The 7,133-nt window shown below is 38.7% G+C and overlaps 1 long non-coding RNA gene across 4 annotated transcripts; it reads left to right on the top strand.

Annotated features, from left to right (window-relative positions):
- Positions 1 to 649: 649 nt before the first annotated feature.
- LOC149120900 (uncharacterized) lies at positions 650 to 5,278 on the top strand. Of its 4 annotated transcripts, none has more exons than XR_016224657.1 (4): positions 650 to 836; positions 1,026 to 1,089; positions 1,250 to 1,356; positions 4,365 to 5,278. It is a non-coding gene; the product is annotated as an uncharacterized LOC149120900 (long non-coding RNA). The 4 variants fall into 4 exon arrangements; XR_016224658.1 differs by having other exon boundaries at positions 4,311 to 5,278; XR_016224656.1 differs by lacking the exon at positions 1,026 to 1,089 and having other exon boundaries at positions 652 to 836; positions 4,311 to 5,278.
- Positions 5,279 to 7,133: the final 1,855 nt, after the last annotated feature.

The following is a 7,133-nucleotide window of genomic DNA, read 5'->3' as shown; positions in this document are numbered from 1 at the left end:
TGCTCTGTCTTCTAAGTCTGATATTCTCTCTTCTGCTTCAGAGAAGCAGTTTTTAAGGCTCTCTAATGTGTTTGTCATTTGATCTATTGAATTCTTCATTTCACTATGATTTCTCATCACTATCACAGTTTCATTTTCTACTGGCTGTTTCACTTCATTTTGATTCCTCCTTAATATTTCATTTTCATGAGAGAGATTTTCTATCTTGTCCATTAAGGATTTCTGTAGTTCGAGAATTTGTTTTTGAGAACTTCTTAATGTTCTTATCAATTTTTTGAGATCTGCTTCTTGCATTTCTTCTATCTCATCATCTTCATAATCTTGAATTGGGGTGTCTATTTCATTTGGGGGCATCATAGTGTCTTCCTTGTTCTTGTTACCTCGGCTTTTGAATTTGTTTGGTATATTGGAGATATTCTTTGTTTTTTTTCTCGTTATACTGTGACTCTAGATTAAGAGGACTGTCTGCTTTTGATGGATCCTTAGAGGCTGTGATGGGTGTGCCCAGAGAGCTTTGGTTCTACAGGGTTAAGGGTGTGCCAAAGGTGATTCACCCTGATTGTTCTCTTGCTCACTCTAGCTCTCTCTCTCTCTCTCTCTCTCTCTCTCTCTCTTTTTTTTTTTTCCACTCAGTTGGGAAGTAATTCCACACAGCTGAGTGGAATTGAGAGTAGTTGATGTATGAAATCTGGCCCCTGTGGGTATTCGTTTGCTTACCAGAGTCAGGTTTTTCTGCTTGGCTAATGAGGGGCACCTGCTTTACATATGCAAAATGGCGCACACTGCTTTACTTACGTAAAATGGCGCCTGCCCTTTGTCTTGCTCGGCTTTGTAAGGTGAGTGGAGAGAGAGGCTAAATGTCCATGCTGGTTCCCCTTATTTATTCGATTTTTTTTCTCTCCTCCAGCCAGCCTGGTGAACTTTCCCCAATGGGGTTTCAGGCCTCATTCTCTGCAGGCTCTTTCTGCCTTTCCCCTCCAATGTCTCGGGTTACCGAGAAGTTTTTTTCTCACCTCCCCTTCCAGCGCTGGCGTGCAGACTCTGCAGCTCTGGCGGGTCAGGAGGCTCCGGCGCCTTGGCTTCCACGCGGTGGGTGACCTTGCTCTCCCCATAGGTCCTCCAAGTCACAGCCACATTTCGCTGGTCATTCACAAGGGCGGCTGCTCACCATTTCAGTTAGTGTGGTGATGAACTGGACAGAAATTTCCATAAACAACTTCATCCAGTAACTCTCACATTCTTTGTTTAGGGGTGCTGCATGAATATTGAGGCATATTTTCAGCATTCAACCCACAGTGGAGAATTCTGTTGTAACTTTCATGTCCTATTTATGCAGAAGCTCAGGGTCAGCCAGAGGTAAGAGCTTAGGGCTTCTTGTGTCTCTCGTAAGCATGTGCACAGTCTTATGCATGTGTAGCTTTTTGCATTTCCAGGAATCTGTCACAGTTGCTTCAAAGCTCCTATGAATAACTGATTCTTCAGATTTTTCTTTTAATTTAATCTATTGTTTGTCCCAACTGCTATCCACCGCCTCAGGCAGCCACGGTGCTTGCCTATAGATGTTTTTTAAGCATCCCCCTGAGATGAGAATTTTATCACTGATGAGCTCCAAGTCAGGTCAAATAAAAACAACAACTTTTAAGGAGGATATCACAGGAAAGCATCCAACAAGTCAAATGACAATTATTGTTTGGTTATTTGCTTCCTTCACTAACAGAAATGTGGGCAATTGTTTTTTTTTTTAAGTTTTTCTTATTTTATCTTAAAAATATTTTAACAGACACAAAAATTGTGCTTATCTATGGGCTGCTGTGTGATGTTTCATACCTGTATACATTGTGTGCTATCTAGTCCATGTAAATGTAACTATACTTTCAAGCTGATTGGTGATCTGGAGCATTTTGTCATGTACCTGTTGGTTATTTGTATGTCTTCCTTTGAGAACGTCTGTTTAGATCTCCTGTCCATTTTTTAATGAGATTATTTGTGGGTTCTTTTAGTAGTGAGCTGTTTGAGTTCCTTACATGTTCTGCCTATCAGCCCCTTGTCAGACGTATAGCTTGCAAATAGTTTCTCCCATTCTGTGGATTGTATGTTTGTTGACTGTTTCACGTACTGAGAAAAAGTTCTTTAGTTTGATGAAGTCTCTTTGGTCTGTTTTTCCCTTTATTTCCTGTGCTTTGGAGTGTTCTCCAGAATACCTTTGCCCATTCCAGTGCCCTGAAGTGGTTCCCTAATTTTCTTCTAATAACTTCAGAGTTTCTGATCTCACATTTTGGTCTTTAAAGCTTTTGGAGCTGATTTTTATACATGGTGAGAAAGATGGGTATCTAGTTCCATTCTCTTGCTTGTGGATATTCAATCTGTCATTTTTCCAGTGCATGTTCTTAGCATCTCTGTCAAAGATCAAGTGTCTTTAGACATATGGGTTTACTTTGAGGGTCTCTATTACATTGGTCTGTTTTCATATCAATGATATGTTACTTTAATTACTGTACCTTTGTCATATAGTTAAGTCAGGTAGTAAAATGCTTCAGCTTTGTTCTTTTGTTCTAGATCACCTTGGCTATTTGGGGTCTTTTGTAGTTCCATAGAAATTTTATACATTTTTTATTAGTTCTGTGAAAAATCTTGTCTTGGGGATTTTGATAAGGATTACATTGTGTTTGTGGATTGCTTCATGTAGTTGACCATTTTAATGATTCTGATTCTTCTAACCTGTGCACATACTATACCTTTTCATTTTTTGAGTCCTCATCTGTTTCTTCAGTCAATTACTTAACAGTTTTCACCAAACAGCTCCTTTCACCTCTTTGTTTAAATTTATTCCTAGATATTTTACTGTTATTTGTTGTTGTTGTTGTTGTTATTGGAAATGGGGTTGCTTTCTTGATTTATTTTTCAGATGATTCATTATTGGTGCTACTGATTTTTTGTACACTGACTTTGTATCCTGAAACTTTGCTGAATTTATTTATTATTTCTAACAGAGTTTTGATTGGATATTTTGGGCTTTCTACATATAAGATCCTATCATCTGAAAACAGTGACAATTTGACTTCCTTTCTTCCAATTTGATGCTCCGTGATTTTTTTCTTTTGCTTCATTTCTCTTGCCAGGACTTCCAGTGCTATGTTGAATACAAGTGCTAAAAGTGGGCATTCTTTTCTGGGTCCAGATCTTAGAGAGAAAGACTTCAGCTTTTCCCCCACACAATAGGATGTTGGTTTGTTACATGATCTTCATTATATTACATATATAACATACATATATACATATAAATATATACATATATAACATACATCTTCATATATGTTACATATTGTTACATGATCTTCATTATATTGAGGTATGTTCCATTTATATATATATTTGTCAGAGTTTTTTTTTTTAACCATAAAGGGATGCTGAATTTTATCAAGTGTCTTTTCTGCATATATTGAAATGATCATGTTTTCGTTTGTTATTCTATTATGTGATGCATAGCATTTATTAATTTGCATATGTTGAACCATCCTTGCATCTATGGGATGAATCCAACTTCATATTGTGAATGATCTTTTTAATATGTTGTTTGACTCAATGTGCTTGTATTTTGTTGAGGATTTTTGCCTAAAAGTTCATCAAAGATATTGGCCTGTGGCTTTCTTTTTTTGTTGGGTTCTTGTCTGCTGTTTGGAATCAAGGTAATGTTGGCATTTGGAAGAAATCCCTCTTTCTTTGGAAGTTTGGTAAAATTCAGCAGTACATTCAGAGAAATCTCTATCAAGCCTTTGATTTTCTATGGTGCCAGTTGTAATGTCTCCATTTTTATTTCTGATTCTGTGTATTTGAATCCTCTCCTCTTGGTTAGTCTAGCTAAGGGTTTATCAATTTTGTTTATCTTTTCCAAGAATTGGCTCTTTGCTTCATTGATATTTTTGTTTTTCTTTTTGGTCTCTTAATCATATATTTGTGCTCTGATTTTTTTTTTAATTTTTTTCCTACTATCAATTTTGGATTTAATTTGTCCTTGTATTCTAGCTCCTAAAGGTGTAGTGCTAAGTTGTTTATTTGCGATGTTTTTGTCTTTTTACGTCAGCATTGATCACTATACACTCCCTCTCAGTGCTCCTTTCATAGTGTCTCATAGGTTTTGGTTTGTTATGTTTCCATTTTCATTCATTTGAAGAAATGTTCAAATTTCCTCCTTGATTTCTTTCCTGATCCATGGACTGTTCAAGAATAAGTCATTGCATTTTCTTGTATTTGTGTCATTTCTAAACTTTGCCTTGCTATTTTTTAGATTTATTTATTTATTTGAAATCCAGAGATACAGAGAGAGAGAGAGAGAGAGATCTTTCATCTGCTGGCTCATTCCCCAGATGGCCACAATGGCTGAAGCTGCACCCATCCAAAGCCAGGAGCCAGGAGCTTCCTCCAGATCTCCCTTGTGAGTGCAGAGGCCCAAACTTGGGCCACCCTCTACTGCTTTCCCAGGCCACAGCAGAGAGCTGGATCAGAAGTTAAGCAGCTGGGACTCAAACAGGAGCCCATGTGGGATGCCGGCACTGCAGGTGGAGGCTTAGTCCACTACGCCACAGCACCAGCCCCCTTTTCCTTGTTATTGATATTTAGTTCTATTGCATTATGGTCAAAATGGTCAAAAAATACTTAATGTGATTTCTATTGTTTTAAATTTGTTGAGACTTGTTTTGTGACCTATGAGATGATCTAGCCTGGAAAATGTTCCATGTGGTATTGAAAAGAATGTGTATTCTGCAACTGTTGGATGGAAAGTTCTACAAATGCCTGTTAGGTTCAGTTGATTTTGGGTGCAATTTAACTCTGCTGTTTTGTTGTTTATTTTCTGTCTAGGTGGTCTATTTCTGAAAATGGAGTGTTAAATTCCACTACTATTATTGTATTGGGATCTATCTCTCCCTTTAGATCTATTAATATTTGCTTTATATTTTTGGGTGCTCCAATATTGGGCACATAAATATTTATAAGTATTATTTCTTCTTGCTGGATTAAGCTCTTTATCATTATGTAATGACCTTCTTCGTCTGTTTTTACTGCTTGTTATTTAAAATCTATTTTACCTGATAGGAGTGCAGCTACTTATGCTTTCTTTTGGGTTTCATTTGCAAGGAATATCTTTCTCCATTTCTTCACTTTCAGCCTACATGTGTCCTTACAGGCGAGAGGAATTCCTTGTAAGCAACAAGGTGGAATCCTGGTTTTGAACCCATTAGGTCACTCTGATGTTTTAATTGGAGAACTTAGTTAATTGACTTAATTGTAACTGTTGATAAGTAAAATATTATAACTGCCATTTTGATATTTGTTTTGTCTTTTCATTGTCATTCCTTTCTTCTCTTCTCCCTCCCTTACAATCCTCATTTGTGTATGAGTGATTTTCTCTAACTGTGTACTTTGAGTCTTATTATTTTTGTGAAGTTTGTTAGTTTCTTGCATTGTGGTCACCATGAGGCTTACTAAGAATTTATTTTGTAGGCTACAACAAGCTATCTTGAAACGATGACAACTTAACATTGGTTATAAAGACAGTGAAGAAGTCAAACAATAAACAAAATGTAAGAAATACTAACAAGGGGCCAGCACTGTGGCATAGAGGGTAAGCATCACATAAGGGCACTGGTTCGAGACCCCACTGCTCCACTTCCAGCTTCCTGCTAATGCACCTGGGAAAGCAGCAGAAGATGGCCCAAGTGCTTGGACCCTGGCACACATGTGGGAAACCCAGAAGAAGCTCCTGGCTCCTCCTTTGTATGGGCGCTCTCTGTCCATTGAGGCCATTTGGGGAGTGAAACAACAAATGGAATATCTTTCTCTCTGTCTCTCCTTCTCTCTCTGTCTCTCTTTCTGTAACTCTTCCTTTCAAGCAATTTAGTCCTTAAAAAATAAGAAAAGTAGTCAAATTAGATACAATTTGGAAAAAAAGAAATTTTAACAAACAACTGTATTTGTGCTATGTTCCTCCCCCACAATTTGAAATTTGATGTTACTCTTTCAATATTGCTTGTCTGTTATTTTTCAAAGAAAAGGGTGGCTTATGTATTTGAAAAGCAGAGTTACAGGGAGAGAGGAAAAGAGAGAGAGAGACATACATCTGCTCTTTTACTCCTCAAATGGCCTCAATGGCCGGGGTTGGGCCATGCCACTGCCAGGAGCCTGGAACTCCATCTGGGTTTCCCATGTGGGTGGAAGGGGCCCAAGCACTAGGGCCATCTTCCACTGCTTTCCTGAGCACATTAGCAGGGACATGGATTGGAAGTGGAGCGGCCAGGACTTGAACCGTTGTTCATATGGGATGCTAGTTGGCCGGCGCCATGGCTCAATAGGCTAATCCTCCGCCTGCAGCGCCTGCACACCGGGTTCTAGTCCTGGTTGGGGTGCCGGATTCTGTCCCGGTTGTTCCTCTTCCAGTCCAGCTCTCTGCTGTGGTGCGGGAAGGCAGTGGAGGATGGCCCAAGTCCCTGGGCCCTGCACCCCATGGGAGACCAGGGGGAGGCACCTGACTCCTGGCTTCAGATCGGCGCAGAGCGCTGGCCGTAGCGGCCACTTGGGGGGTAAGCCAAAGGAAAAGGAAGACCTTTCTCTCTGTCTCTCTCTTTCACTGTCTAACTCTGCCTGTTTTTTTTTTTTTAAAAAAAAAAAAAAATATGAACTTCAGCTCAATAAAAGGAGCCACTATGCTTGTGGAAATCCAAACACATATGGGATGCTAGTGTCACAGGCAGCAGCCTAAGGCACTGTACTGCAATCCTCTCTCCTTGCCTGCCTCTTAACATTTTGATGTCGTGATCATCATGTTCTTAGTCTTCACAGCAAGTTGTAAAATGGCTTACATAAAATACGTATTACTTTTGGAGCATTCTGAATTTGTGCAGTTACTCTTGCCAATGAGGGTTGTTTTTTTTTCTTTTTTTTTCAACCTTCTAATATTTTCTTTTTACTTGTTAGCATTTATTTGTTTCAGTTAAAAAAATTATCTCTAGCATTTATTTTTTATTTTATTTTTAAAGATTTTATTTATTTATTTTAGATGTAGAGCTATAGACAGTGAGAGGAAGAGACAGAGAAAGGTCTTCCTTCCATTGGTTCACTCCCCAAATGGCTGCAGTGGC

Source organism: Oryctolagus cuniculus, chromosome 18 (assembly GCF_051225735.1).
Source record: "Oryctolagus cuniculus isolate XC-2025 breed Fujian yellow rabbit chromosome 18, ASM5122573v1, whole genome shotgun sequence".
Taxonomy (NCBI): Eukaryota; Metazoa; Chordata; class Mammalia; order Lagomorpha; family Leporidae; genus Oryctolagus; species Oryctolagus cuniculus.
The sequence above is the reverse complement of the archived record's forward strand: the minus strand, read 5'-3'. Positions and strand labels throughout refer to the sequence as shown.